The following is a 16235-nucleotide window of genomic DNA, read 5'->3' as shown; positions in this document are numbered from 1 at the left end:
AACTGTAAACTTTTTATGACTATAAACTGTGCAATCATGACTTCACTATACCCAGATTCAACACAGTCTCCTTTGGAAAGCACTCGCTCAGGTATATGGGCCCAAAGGTATGGAGCTCTGTTCCTAGTAACGTGAAAGATGCTTCCACGTTGTCCTCCTTCAAGTATAACATCAGAAAAGTGGATCTTAGCAGGCTATTAGATGACAATAACTGCTCTAACTGCTCTCTTTGCATTTCTTAATTTTTTATTTCTTATTTTTTTTATAAGATAATGGATACATTTGTACATATTGTATATATATAGTTCTCTCGAATTTCCTATTTGCTTATACTGTACATAGTTTTTCTTAATTTCTTATTTCTTATATTCTTTTTTTTTTTCATTTTTTCATTAATTACTTAATTTATTTATTCTTTTTTAACTTATTTTAGTGTCCCGACTTAGTGGTTATACACCGCTATTACAGTTTTGACACTTTAAATAAAGGTATCATCATCATCATCATTAAAATAATTGTGGTTAAAAACCTATAAACGGTTACAGGAAGCGAACGGAAAGCACAGGTTGAGAGGCTGTAATGAAAGATTTTGTTCGTTCTACGTACTGGAGTCATTAAAAAGGAAGTTCATATTGACAACAAGTTTATCTCAGCGACAAATTTTCTTGTTTACACTATGGGAGGTCTTAAAAACAGGCCTACCGTTCGGTTAATAACTTGGTTAATCGTTGCAAAAGGAAGACGAGTTGTAGTAGCGAGTTTTTTTTATCGGACTTCGTATACCAAAAAGCTTAGAAGAAGTTTCTTCCATCATTGGCTTATTCACTCAAAGATATTTTCGTGCTACGCTAACTTGGAAGTTGATTGACTTTTATTGGCACAATTAGTGTGCGATACGATACAGTCTCTTTGCGAGTATTTAATGATTTATTCAAGTTTAACGTGGGAAATATTCTTGAAACCTAACCGGGGGGGGAGGGTACTCCCTACAATAGCCTATACGGGGAGGCTCCGCCCGAAAGGAATGCCTTATTTGGGCTTCATGTATATAAAAGGGTGGGGATTTACTAGCTAAAGTGTATGAAAAAATAGGGAAATCAATCATTTCGGTCTGTAAAAAAGGCCCGAAGGGCTAACAAATTCATTTTATGGCTGTGAAAAGGTAAAAAATAAAACAAAAAACAAAAAACGTTCCAGTTTTGTGATTTATTCATAGTTTAAAGGATATTGGATCAGAACAGCAGTTAAAAATGTATGAAAAGATCCAAACTATGTATGTGATAAGGGTACCTTTTCTGTCAATAGTATACAAAAGGGAAAGGGCCTTGGACCTACTTCCCTATAAACCGTTCTTGAGTACTCCCCTCCCCAATGACAAAAAACTTTCTACCTGGCGATCAGTTACTTCTTAGTGACTCGCAGTTCAATGAGCGCCAACAATAACAGCTATTAAATTCACATATATTTTTTGCCCTCAGTTTCCGGTCAAGCAACTCAACGTACTCTCCCCTCAACCGCTGCTTTTGTTTTTTCTTTCCACAGGTGAAAGGATGGGCTTCATTTCAGCGTTCACAAAAGTATCAAGAAATTAAAGTTAAGGTGAGCTCTCTATCGAAGAATTGTTGTTAATTTACAATCTCCATTCTTGACATTTAAGAATTCGACGTCAACCCTCTTTAGTTCACCTTCTAACTTTCCTTTTTTAACTAACCAAACTTTATTCGATTTCTTTTTTAAGGGAGGAGAAAAGAGAATTAAAAGAAAACAATGTTCTCCAGGGGGATCTCTTCAGCCGAGTGCAGCACATGGTATGCTGTATCCCTTACTATAACTGTTGCTGTGGTCGCAGTGAACCTCCTATCAATTATTCTTTTTATAAAGAACAGTAATCTTCGCACTCGTGCCATGTACTTGGTTATAAACTTGACCGTGGCTGATGTGTTTGTTGGTGGAGGAGCCACTTTCGCTATAGTATTTCATTTCCTCCTCTACGGTTGCGAAGTTGGAAATAAATTCAGATTCCGCTCTAAACAGTTTCTTACTGCGCAGGAATGGCAACCTTTTCTTGTGCTTCTCATGATCGACATCTGGCTTTCTCTCACCTCGGTAGCAGGCATTGCAGTAATTTCTTTAGATCGGATGCATGCGACGTTTCGTCCATTTAGGCATCGCAACATCAAAAAATGGGCCTACGGGGTAGCAATTGGTGGCGTCTGGATTTTAACTGCAATGTTAATTCCCTTTCCGTTAACACGTCTGGATGGAAACTTACACTCGTACTTATGGCTGTCATATCGTTGCCTTTGCCTTTTTGTTATCTTTATTTCTTACACCTCCATTGCTTTAAAATTTTGGTGTGGAACCCGTCCTCCGTCCCATGGTGCAGCCAATAGACAAAGAAAACTGACTGTGACATTATTCATAATGACCATTATATCTTTGCTGCTGTGGTTACCATATGTTGTATATAATTTTGTTCCTTTTTCTGTTCTAGATACTAGGTTTTCTTTCCTGACATATGTACGCTTGAGATTATCTTTTACTCTTCTACGCCACACAAACTCGCTTGTTAATCCCATTATTTACACAATCAGGATTCCAGAGTTCAGAAAAGCTCTCCTGATATTATTTAAAGGTCGACAAAGACAAAATGTTGTTATTCCTCTTCATGCCCGTTAGCACCAAAAGGGAATTCCTGAGACGTCCGCACATTTTTTCGATTGTTTAAACACCAACAACATGGCCCCCCGCGTGACTGCCTCAAAGCAAACAATGGAGAAGATTGCAGACCTCTCCGGACACCAAATTGTGATTAATTTCAAGCGTTTAATTGGACTAAAAATTCTTCGGAGAAAGTCACATGTCCCAACAAGAGCCATAATAGGACTTGGTACCAATCAAGGGCGTGACTGGGCGCTCTTTGTCCTTTTATTCTCTCTTGGTAACACTTAATTGTAATTTCATAATGATGACAAGTCAAAAACAAGAGGGAGGAGGGAGAAATGACCCTTCAAATAAGCTACAAAATAAGTTTTGTGAAGTTTAATTACTAACTTTAATTACTTAAGACATTTTCTCCTTTTTCTGTGGTTGTTGTACGGGGCCACAAGTTTTGCCTCTTTGAGCTACGTAATTACTGCGGTATGTGCAAATGAAGTTTTAGCAATGATGGAGAGGTTGTACATATTAGGCTAGCTATGGTCACACTATACTGGATAGCTTTTGTGTTGCCACGAAAATCATACCGGATAGGGATTCTGTTGATACACATGAACGATGATTTCGACGCGATTTCCATGACGGAGCGAAACTGCGTCACGCCGATCTCTAAAGTGGAGATTCACGTATTGGATACATTAGGTGTTTATACTTTGCCAAACAGAGCTTGTCGTGTTTGGCTTACTTTTGACTACTTTAGTTTGCCATCTTTTTATGTATTATTTAGCAATCCTATTGAGATGAAGTAGTCCGGGGACGTTTTGGAGCTGTTTAAGTCACTTACAGCACGTGTTTTAAACATTAAATCCACTATTCAGCTAGTCTTTTCTTGGCATTTTTAATCAGTATAAAGTATGCTACATAAACAGGGAATTTCCTAGTTCCAAAAGGGCAGCTCTCACTTTTCAAACAAGCGAGGCTAAGATTAGACTCCTTTTTTCGATAATAAGTTTAGCTTGCATGAGAATAACCATTTATTTTCTTCCAAATCATTTTGCTTAATTTGAAACAGAGGCGGAAATGGCCGATTAATCTTGTACATTTACATTCAGAATGATTTGTTATCAAAGCTCTTGTTGTTATACAGGTTTCAGTGTAAATTACGTCCTTTTTTCTACTTTCTGAAGCACTACTACGTATGTAGACTGGAGAACAGTCGGCGTTTTTTTTTTTTTCATAATCTGTTTTTGCAAAAACGCGAATGCCCGGCGTGGGATTTTCGCGAAAAAAGTGCGAGCCTCACACACCCTTAGGCCCAGTCCCACTCTCCGTTTGCACCCTCTCGCTCCAAACGTTTGGTCTGACCGCTCACGCGCGCGTTCTTAACCTCTGGAAAAATACGAGCTGTTTTGTAGTCTAATACGTATGTGGCCATTGATAAAATATAACAGAGTATATAAAATGAAGCCAAGATCATGTTGCTTTGTACACCTTAACATCTATTTTATAGGGCTTTCTAACTGTTGCTAGACTTTCTAAAATGTCTGTGTCTGTAAAGTAAACCAATTTAGAGCCTTCAATAAACGTACTATTTAAACATGATTTTACCAGTGGTGTTTTCCGTGATCATGACTTTTTAATAATAGCTTAGGTCACTGGAAAAGGAAAGAATATTACGAAATGGGAATAATACTTTTACACTGTAGTATGGCAAACTTGTCAGGTAACTCTCAAAAGCGCGTAATTTTTTGGTCAATCTGAGACTATTACTCCTTTACTGTCATGAAAGATATTATTCATCGTTGTGTGGTGTATAAAGGGTCCGGTTTTATCGTTTGTCTTACGATTATGAAAGAGATATACGCCATCACGAACTCAACTCTCAGCACTTTCTGAACACGACAATAAGACCGGACATTATCCGCTTTGGGATGAGGTTAAGTTTAGTGACCGAGACCCTCACTGGTACTCTGACTCGTGTCTCGTAGTATCACTGCAGTTCGCTGAGGGAACAGTCTCTTCCCCTAACAATGCCAACACTAGTAGTGGAGGAGGGACTAGTTACGCCGGTTCTTTGCGGATTTAATTAACTTTTTGTGCGGTATAAATTAACGTAGATGACGTCATGCATCTCATTAAGATGGGATGATGTCATAGTTTATTTTTAGCTGGCAAAGAGCAAGTGACGTCAGAATTTCCTAGAGTTAACGTCATCAAAAAAATTTTGAGATCATAATCTATAAATAGGAAAGTGATAACATCTCCCTACTTAGTCATGATGATGTCATATTTATCCATTATCTTTGAAGATTATACTAAATGCAAAATCTTTAATCATTAAATTATTTTCACTAAAAATCGGTTATAAACAAAACCAAGACACGAAAGTTAACTGAAAAAGAAGGAAAAAGGAGGTTAAGCAAATGCGAAATCGTACAAATTTTTCAGGCAAAACATGAAAACGAGGTGGAAGCTCAGCGAAGTGAAAAACTGCCTATCAAGCAAAAATGTCAATCTTTGTTTACTTGACTCTGTAGAAAGTATTGCACAGGGTATGAAAATTCTATAGAAAACAACAGGTGGTTCTAAAGTAAACCCTAGCTCTTTTGGTTCTTAAATAAACCCCATTCTTGTTCCTAATGGGTGGAAAGTCTATTTATAAAAATAGGAATAAGAGGTGCGATCGCCTAGCAACACATGTCTTCTTGTTTAGCGCTAAAAGTCGGATGTATAGACAAAACACGCACACACATACACAGAGTGGAGCTGAAAACTCTCTATTTCAATTTTGACTCACCATTACGAAAGCGTTTTCTCCGTTCTATTTCGAGGAAACGACTAACTATTGAAATCTCAGCGCTTGATGCGCTTATGGTCTTGTCAATTCACGCGCCGTTAGCGTTAGTCAGTTAATTATGCGGGTTAACAAGCCCAAAGTTGAATACAAATTAGTTCATCTCTACAGCTAGACCCAAGGGAGTGCCTTGACTTATTATTGTAAAAACACAAACAATTAATAACTTAACAAGGATCATTGAAACACGCGACAAATAAATTGACAAGACACGAGATACAGTTTTAAAAACTATTGAAAACCAGTGACAAAAAGAGTCAAATACTGCGATTTGAAAGGAATGGAAATTAATTAATCTTCATCTTCTTCGCCCATGGAGTACTTGTATGGTTTGAATTTCTTATGCCGACGTTTCTTCAGCTGTTTGGCATGAGCTTTATGATCATCCAAATAATTTACAAATTGAATTTGACGCCTTTTGCGCTTCGGGCCTTGTTGTGATGGGGTTTCTACTGTGGGAGGAGGGGTCAGGAGAGCAGGATTTAAGGGTGGTGGAGGGGTGAGGCTTTCTTTGTTAGGTTTTTGAGAGAGAGCTGCTTGTGTTAATTCAGGTGTTTCATTAAAGGGGTTAAGGGGAGAAGAGGATGCTGTCGTTGCTGTCGAAGAATCTTGTGTCCTTGATGTTAAGACTGGAACAGTGCTGATTATTTCTTCCGGTCGTGTTCTTGTATTTAATTGTTCTTAAAAGCCAGACAAAAGAGTCAAATAAACAGCGCTTTGAAAGGGATGGAAGTTAATCCTCTTCTTCGTTCTCCTGTTGAGAAGGGGAATAAAAATTGGTTTCCAACGTCTTGGCGTTTTTGTGTGTAATTGCTCCACAATCGTGACACCGAAGAAAGCCCTCTTTGATGTAATTTCTCTCCTCGGGGATCTGGTGATCGCATATAGGACAAATCAAGTAGTTATCATGACAAAAGCATTTAGGACATTTCATGATCAATGTCCAGTACACATTAGAGTTTTCGCATTGTTCACAGGGACTTTTAGAGTGAAAGGTGGTGGACGTCTCAGGGCTACTACTTTCTGTTTCCTGACTGTCGTTTTCAGTGTCGTTGTCGCTCTCTTGGGTGCCTTCAGCTTCAACGCCATTCTCAAAAGTCACTTCCTCCTCCTCTTCCTGATTTTCAATATCCGATGAACTCTCCTCATTATTACTCTCGTTATCGGAAGTATTTTTTACATTTTGGTAGCCTTCTTCTTTTTCTATTAAATCACTTAATAACCTTTTGTTCTTGATTAAACCTTTATCGATTCCTAACTCTGCAAGTCCATCTAGAAAAGTATTCAGCGCACGAGGTTTGGTTACGTCATCGTTATGAGGTAGTAACACATACTCAAGCAGCTCGCCGATGTTTGTAACGGGAATTATACGTTTATTTCGAAGTAATTGTCCGCGGGGAGTCCAGAATAAATGATCTTTGGACGCGGCCATACTATGCAGCAAATCAGAAGCACGCTTTACCGACACTGCTCGGGAAAGATGACTCAAAACATCTTTTATTCTTGGTTCTTCTTTTATTCTTGGTTCTTCATCCTCGCTTTCATCACCAGAACTTTCGCTTTCTTCATGTTCACTTTCGTGTTCTTCTTAAACCAAATCTATCTTTCTTTTCATTTTGATGAGTACCCGTGACAGACCGTAGCTTCAAATGGGTAACTCATAGTTTCGTTTCCTCTTTTATAACATCAAAAATCCTAGGCTTGTAACAGCAGGTACCAGTAGGTCTTGAATAAAACCATCACCTCTTGTACAAGGATTCGCTTCTTTGTTTTGTAAGGGACATTTGTTTCTGCTAGGTTTACTAGAGCATTCTTATATGGCAACACGTTCCGCTTATTTTCTTCGGGGATAAGAATGTATTCCTTAAGTATATTGCATAAGACTTGGACTAATGCATGTAGTTGTTGTGGACTGGCTGTCCGTAAAAGAAATTGTCGCTGATGAGCTGGACAAACAGCTAAGATTTGAAAAAAAACCACGATTGTTCTTGACAACTTGAGACATTGCGACAAACTGAACTTATGATTGTAGTTTGCAGTCTTTTATCGACTGTCATGGAGAAAAAAAAAAGGGAATGTGGTGGCGGTGGTGGTGGTGGAGGAGGGAAAACGATAGAAATGTGGTGGCGGTGGTGGTGGTGGAGGGAAAACAATAGAAATGTGGTGGCGGTGGTGGTGGAGGGAAAACTATTGAATTTTATAGCCTTCAAAACTATATCAATGCGCATTATGCTAGCATTTTCTCAGTCTACATTCTGCTTCTGAGGAGCTGACATGAGTTGGTGCTGTTCTGTTTGCGAAAAATCATTTAGTAGAAAGGATAGCATGCAAAGGCACGCGATGTCTAAACACCACAATGTTGGTCTCACACCATTTCAAACAGTTCCGTTTTCACAGAAATGTCAGCGGTTTCGATTCGAGCACCCTTTTACCTCCATGATTGCCGGAATGACCGGCTCAGGAAAAACGGCCTGGGTTCGATCTCTATTGCAACAAGCTTCAGAGACAATTTACCCTCCCCCGGAGAGGATCGTTTGGTGTTATTCACAATGGCACCCAGCGTATACACAAATGCTAGTCGCCATGCCACACATTGAATTCGTCAAGGGAATTCCTACGGCTTTGGAGCAGGATTCCTATTTTAATGTGAACAAACGGAATCTGATCGTGTTTGATGATCAGATGATTGACGCCAGTAAAGACAAGCAAATTGTGAACCTTTTTACTCGTGGTTCTCATCATCGCAATCGGAGCGTGATTTATATCGTGCAGAATCTATTTCACCAGGGGAAAGGTAGCCGCAGCATAAGCCTAAACAGCCATTATCTGGTGTTATCCAAGAATCCACGAGACAAATTGCAAATCTTGACCCTTGCCAAGCAAATGTATCCCGGGCAGACTGATTTCTTTTTAAATCAGTACGAGGAGGCTGTAAAAAGACCTTTTGGTTATCTGCTGATTGATCTGAAAACTACTACCCAAGATAATTGTCGGTTGCGAACAAACGTCCTGTCCAGTGAAGAAGGTTTTAACCAAGCAGGATTTCAAGAAAATATTCCTCAAGAGCTTCCTAAATATCTGAAGCAGCAAACTCTTTCGCCTGTCCCGCTTCTTCCAGCTATGCAAGAAATACAAGGCAACATGGATGACGTGCTTTCTCGAAACGATCTTCGGGACGATGAAAAAGCTTAGCGATACTTTCAGTTGCAAAACAGATACCTGGCTTTTAAGAACAATTAAATACAAGAACACGACCGGAAGAAATAATCAGCACTGTTCCAGTCTTAACATCAAGGACACAAGATTCTTCGACAGCAACGACAGCATCCTCTTCTCCCCTTAACCCCTTTAATGAAACACCTGAATTAACACAAGCAGCTCTCTCTCAAAAACCTAACAAAGAAAGCCTCACCCCTCCACCACCCTTAAATCCTGCTCTCCTGACCCCTCCTCCCACAGTAGAAACCCCATCACAACAAGGCCCGAAGCGCAAAAGGCGTCAAATTCAATTTGTAAATTATTTGGATGATCATAAAGCTCATGCCAAACAGCTGAAGAAACGTCGGCATAAGAAATTCAAACCATACAAGTACTCCATGGGCGAAGAAGATGAAGATTAATTAATTTCCATTCCTTTCAAATCGCAGTATTTGACTCTTTTTGTCACTGGTTTTCAATAGTTTTTAAAACTGTATCTCGTGTCTTGTCAATTTATTTGTCGCGTGTTTCAATGATCCTTGTTAAGTTATTAATTGTTTGTGTTTTTACAAGAATAAGTTAAGGCGCTCCCTTGGGTCTAGCTGTAGAGACGAACTAATTTGTATTCAACTTTGGGCTTGTTAACCCGCATAATTAATTGACTAACGCTAACGACGCGTGAATTGACAAGACCATAAGCGCATCAAGCGCTGAGATTTCAATAGTTAGTCGTTTCCTCGAAATAGAACGGAGAAAACGCTTTCGTAATGGTGAGTCAAAATTGAAATAGAGAGTTTTCAGCTCCACTCTGTGTATGTGTGTGTGTGTGTTTTGTCTATACATCCGATTTTTAGCACTAAACAAGAAGACATGTGTTACTAGGTGATCACACCTCTTATTCCTATTTTTATAAATAGACTTTCCACCCATTAGGAACAAGAATGGGGTTTATTTAAGAACCAAAAGAGCTAGGGTTTTCTTTAGAACCACCTGTTGTTTTCTATAGAATTTTCATACCCTGTGCAATACTTTCTACAGAGTCAAGTAAACAAAGATTGACATTTTTGCTTGATAGGTAGTTTTTCACTTCGCTGAGCTTCCACCTCGTTTTCATGTTTTGCCTGAAAAATTTGTACGATTTCGCATTCACTTAACCTCCTTTTTCCTTCTTTTTCAGTTAACTTTCGTGTCTTGTTTTTGTTTATAACCGATTTTTAGTGAAAATAATTTAATGATTAAAGATTTTGCATTTAGTATAATCTTCAAAGATAATGGATAAATATGACATCATCATGACTAAGTAGGGAGATGATATCACTTTTCTATTTATAGATTATGATCTCAAAATTTTTTTGATGACGTTAACTCTAGGAAATTCTGACGTCACTTGCTCTTTGCCAGCTAAAAATAAACTATGACATCATTCCATCTTAATAAGATGCATGAGGTCATCTACGTTAATTTATACCGCACAAAAAGTTAATTAAATCCGCAAAGAACCGGCGTAACCGGTCCCTCCTCAACTACTAACTCTTCTTCGGATCGAAGCCCAGTAACAACGTAACCTTAATTGAAATTAAAGTTCTCTGCTGACCAGTTATCGGTTTTCAATTGATCGTAGGCTGGGGTCCATTTTTCCAGTTTGCTTCTCGCTTGTTAATATAGCGAATGCTGAATTATTTCAAAAAGACTTTTCTTAAAAGAATCCTCGAGAGCTTCGCTTTTGGCCTTGGCTAAATCTGCATATTATTTGCTTACTGTGTATGAAGGGAAAAAGCGCTGGAATGGGATTAAGAGAATTGTTTTCAATGCATATATCAGTCTTAATCTAGCCTAACCCTTTTCTTTCATTATTTCCATCTAGGAAAGATGGAAGTGCGACTTTATTATTACTGAGGAAAATTCTAATCCTCTAAGTTAAATACAGTCATTTTTCTTTTGCCTTAATTTCAACAGCCTGTTGACTCAGGACCCCCTCTTGCTTGATCAAAAGACTAAAAATGCTAGTTGGAAAGAATACACCAGTATCTATATAACATTTCTGGAACCTTTCTCTTCAATCTCTGAGCTCGAACCGAGAAAAGTCTATAAGATCACCTCCAGCGTTCACCTTCAAAAGTTTTAAACATGTTAACAAAACTCAGTTAAAATTGTGCATCACTTTAACCACAGGCTACCCAATATAAGACATTGAACAGTTCGTAGTAATGAGCATCGAACCACAAAGGAACGACAATTTCAAACAAACTGAACCATAAGCCTTTGAGTGAAACAAAATTGGTGTTTTGGATTGGTGGTCGCTTATGGGAGGTGATCTCATATGGAGGTACATCTATAGGTCACATGTACTGCTACAGGGCTGACCAGTATTTTTTGCCTTAGTTTACACTAAGTTGGATAATCCAAACTTATTAGTGCACAATGATGCAGACGGAGCTGAACAAGGAGCCACCACCATTTTTGTTCCGGAGCAAAAAGTAAACAGGATGTTTTAAATTAAACATCCTAATCCCAGGGATAAATACTTAAGTGCTGTGACGTTTGAAACCGGTCCTTAATTGAGACAAAAGTAGTTATCTTCTTAATGCATCGAAAAGTTTAAATGACTTGATGCGTCTGTCGTAGGCTTTGTCCCATTAGCGCAATTTAAAACCATTTATAAGACGCCAACTATGAAGATTAAAAGCCAGCTTATCCGAATTACGTTTTTTGCTACCGTCAATCATAATTACGATCAAAAGCAACAAACCTTGAAATATAGAAACTCACAAAATGGATTGAAACCACTAATCACACATCACCAGCCGTGGCCTTTTCGATTTTAAATCATGGAAGTAAACTTCTCTTGCTAAGTTGATTGACGACAGCAGAGAACGCAAACGTTAGTTGGCTTTTGATCTTGGCGTGTTATCGAAAGCCAATGTTCCGTTTTACTCACACCACCTGTGTTTCCACGGTTGTTGTAACTTTTTTTGTTTTTATTAATAAACAGTTATAAGGACGTCCAGCTATAACGCGCTCTCTAATTGGTTGAAAAAAGTGCTTTATGAGATTCTAAAAAACCGAGCAAAAGATGTCACATCATCTGTCAATAGTTTGTTTTGAAAATTAGAAAGTAATGCGTGGGGAATTTAAAGGATTCTTTATCTTGAAACAAATAAAGAAGCCTTGACTGAGCTCTGTGTGATCGGCTACGTCTCGTGTTTAGCCCTACACTTCTTCCGTGCTTTAGCCGCTCTCTGCGTGCTAACAGAACAGAGCACAGTCAACGCTTCTTTATTGTTTAATTAAGAAGCAGTTTGCTGTTAATAATTTATATTTGTTTTTGCTAGAACAAAAAACAGAAGGAAGCTGTAATTATTTTGAATAATATGTGGGTTTTGTTACTATTTAAATAATAAATTTTCATAGATGCTGGCCACGTGAGTGAATACGCTCTCTACACGTTCATACTATAACAACAGGCCACTTCTGAGTTCCAAAAACCCTCCCTATCAAAATGAGGCTAGGTGCACAACATTTCTTGTGAAAATGAGTTTTATTTGCATGAGAATGAAAAATGATTTCCATATCAAAGGCTGAGCACCTACCCTCGTATTGAAGCAGACGCCCGGATGAATTAGTCTTTGTGTCGCTTAAAAAGGGAACAAGCATTAGCTTTAATCTTTGTAATGTACTCCTTTATTAAACGTGCATAACTCCGGGTTAAAAATTCACGGTAAGCTAATATCAAGCACAGTTTGACAATTAACCTCCATTAAGCCGTTATACCCTTGAGGTAACGACAAGTAGCCTCTTGGTAGAGATTAGCAACTGAATAGAGGATCGTCCGAAATACGCAAAATCTTGGCAGAAACTTCCCTTTATTCTGAAACAAAAACCTTTCGAGATTTCTGACAACTTCCACACAAGCGACAGGATATAATACTGATCAAAATGACTAGAGTATCGAAGCAAACAAGTAAATTCTCCTCAAATTGTTGTGGTGAGCTTTTGCCAACGTTCCACGAACAAAAGTACCACAGTATAGAATATGACGTAAACTTTTATAGTAATCGGAAAAGGCGTCACTGTATGTAACTAAAACGTTACGTCATGACTAGAGTATCGAAGCAAACAAGTAAATTCTCCTCAAATTGTTGTGGTGAGCTTTTGCCAACGTTCCACGAACAAAAGTACCACAGTATAGAATATGACGTAAACTTTTATAGTAATCGGAAAAGGCGTCACTGTATGTAACTAAAACGTTACGTCATGTGTCCATAATCACTCGTCACCTTCTATCTCTGATTGTATTTTTTTTTTCATTATACTAAAAAAAAAAACAAAAAAAAAAACAAAACAAAGCCAAACTAAGTATATCAACTATCAAACGTTTTGTGATCACTTGATAGAGGTGTAAACAAGAAAGAAAGAAAGAAAGAAAGCCGCGGCCAAGTGATAGTGGAGGCCGCTTAATAGTAGCTTGCGTCACAGACAAAACTAAAATCTAATGTGTCCTTGCTCTGGGCCCCCACCTGTGTACCAGGATTTGAGTATGCGCTATGATTGGCCTGTTCAAAAAGCCATTGTCGATTAGCCAATCAGTATGAAAGGAAATTCGAAACACACTTCCGGTACATTGTTTAGTCCGTTTGAGGCACAGAACAAGAATCTCGGCGCTGCTCTGCTAACGTCAGTAAACGAGGTTAAATTATGTCTGCCACGCAGGCAACTTGATAGGCGTTTAACTTAGTTACACTGACCGTGAAGAGTCTGAGAACAAAAAAAGTAGAAAAGAAAGTGGGGGACTGGTTGCTACTCCTCCTTTTTGTCCCATTCTCCCAACTGTTCTCCAAAACAGAAGAGTGATTCCTTCAGGGGAAGTCACACGGGCAAATTTTTTCACCAGCTAAAAAATTTGATAGGACTTCATTTGACTTCATTCACAAAGGACCGTTCAATATTTTCGCTCTGTTCGTACGGAACTTTGAACTGCTAGGCGTCTAATTTTCTTTCTACGGTGTAAGGAGAGATTTCCCATGAATTCTTTGTTTGTCTCGAATTTCATATCTGGCCTTTAAATATTCCCTTTGAGGTTATGTTAGCCGTAATTTACATTGAATTTGCATTGAGTTGTTTTAGTTCCCTTAAATCATACACATTTTACTTCAATGTTTACTTTTAAAAGGATAATTTGTTTCTGAATAATTATACAGCTTAGTCACTGAATAACTGGATCTTTCGCCTGTTCAAATACCAACCGTTCGTAGTTTTTAGTTTTGACATTTTAGGGAATCCTGAGCAAAGGAAACTATAATTCTTTTACACAGCTTTCTTTGTAAATTTCCTAAATTCACTTGCTGGACTGACATTTAATTTTGATTTATTTGAACTTTAAAACTGAATTTATCCAGATTTGTTTTCGCTGTTCAGCTGATTTTATTCAGCCTTCTTTCCATTTGCTTTGTGATGTAATAAGTTGATCGGTTAGTATAAATAGAGCACTGTTATTCCTGTTTTTCGATTTACATTGCGGTTGTACATGCCTGTACAATTTACATTGCGGGCCGGAGTTACATGCTTGTACGATTTACATTGCGGGCCGGAGTTACATGCTTGTACGATTTACATTGCGGGCCAGAGTTACATGTTTGTACGATTTACACATTGCGGATTTACATGCTTGAACCATTTTTATATTGCGGACTTAATTGATTGTACAAGTTACGTTGACGAGCTGAAGATTAAACTGTTGAAGTCCAGGCTTGAGTCCTGTACTGTTTCCAGTTGTAGCAGATCCGGTACCTTAAAATAGTGACGAGTTCCTTCCCGCTAGCCAAGCGAGTTGCGAGTTCGTTTTCCCCCTTGTTGTTCTTACGCCAAAGTCACTCGAGTTCTCTTTACGCTTAATTCCCAGATTTGTGCTTGGAAACTTATCGTCACAACGGTTAAGGTGGTTTCGTGTGAACAGACAACCTAAACGGGTGAACTTCAAACGGTCGAAAAATCGTCCGAAGTGTCTTGTGAAGATAATTCTACATTTATTTCGGGACTTTGATCGTTGGTCGCTTAATATAGTGCGGCCGCTTAATAGGTAGCCGCTAAAAGGTGGTTAAAATTTACTCAAAAAAATTTATTCAAAAGGCTAATTTTACCATGTTTCAACTTTCAGAACTGTAAATAAAACGTCACGTTCACTCTTGCTATTAAAAGGGTGAGAAATTAAGGAAAGGAAACCATTTACTGGGAGTGTGCGAAACTTTATTTGAACCGTTTTCAGTAATTTTTATCCTTATGATTTAAAACGGCGATCGTTTCAGGATGTGTCAATCCCTACGTTGAACAAAGAAGCCCTTGAATCCTTTGCTAACTTGAGCAAAAATTCTCAGCTCTCTTCCTTCAAATTAGCTAACCGGCAGTATTTTTTTGGAAAGGTAAGGCCTATGTAGTGTTAGGAGTTATGGAAAAACAAAGATAAACCTATAAGACCATTTTTCCTAGTGAACAGCAAAGTCCTCCTCGTATCGTGAAGTTGGTAGTAGTCACCGCCGCACAGTTACATCTCGCTGAATTTTGTCTTTCTTTTAAAGAGAAGCCTAGATTCGCCTAGCCTCCCACGCAGGCGTTTTTAGGGGAGCTCGATTTTCATCCCTCCCCACAAACGCCTGCTCAACCGAAGACAACATTCCTTTCCCAAGCTTAGCCAATCACATTGTACTTTCCAAATTCTGGAAAGTTGACCTTGACCGCAAGGTAATCTGATAATTACTCGATCTGCATGAAACACTGGGAAAGCTTTCTGACCTCTAATAAATGTTCGATTCAGAGCGGCAAAAATAAGATTTAGTCAAAATTTAGAATACTCCATGCACTGCATAACCTTAGCGAAGGAAAGAAAAGAAGGAAAACGGTAACTCTAGGGTCACGTTCAGTCATGTTTAGCCTGTCAACACTTTATTGCACAATTGTTGATTGGTCACTTACCATGCAAATAAAACAATGGGAAAGGAATGTTGTTTTCCGTTGAGCAGGCGTTTGTGGGGAGGGATGAAAAACGAGCTCCCCTAAAAACGCCTGCGTGGGAGGCTAAGATTCGCCATACTGTCCTCATCGGTCTCGTTCTGAATTCTAACGGCGGCATATTCTCGATCCGTTTGTAGTCGATGTTCCCTTTCCTGGTTGGTTTCGTTGCGAATTCTATTGGCGTTTATTTGTCGAAGCGTCTGTAAACGCTGATTTCGTTGCTGGTCAGTCTCATTAGCCAGTCGCCGCGCCTGAGCTGTTCGAAGTCCTTGCAAGCGACGCTCTCGTTGTTCGGCGGTTTCATTACTTAATGGCCCCGAATTACATAAAGTACTAACAGTGTTTAAATCTAATGTACGCCTACCTTGATCATAATGCCTCTGATATTCCAGCCTCCTGTTCCTCTGTCTCTTGTTGTCGGCATTGCCTTCGCTGTGCTAAGCGATGTTCTCTCTGCTCCGCAGTTTCTTATTGACGTCTTCTCCTTCGTTGTTCACGCTGAATTTCAAGTCGGCGTTCT

The sequence above is a fragment of the Porites lutea genome, chromosome 3 (assembly GCF_958299795.1).
Source record: "Porites lutea chromosome 3, jaPorLute2.1, whole genome shotgun sequence".
NCBI classification, from domain to species: domain Eukaryota; kingdom Metazoa; phylum Cnidaria; class Anthozoa; order Scleractinia; family Poritidae; genus Porites; species Porites lutea.
The sequence above is the reverse complement of the archived record's forward strand: the minus strand, read 5'-3'. Positions refer to the sequence as shown.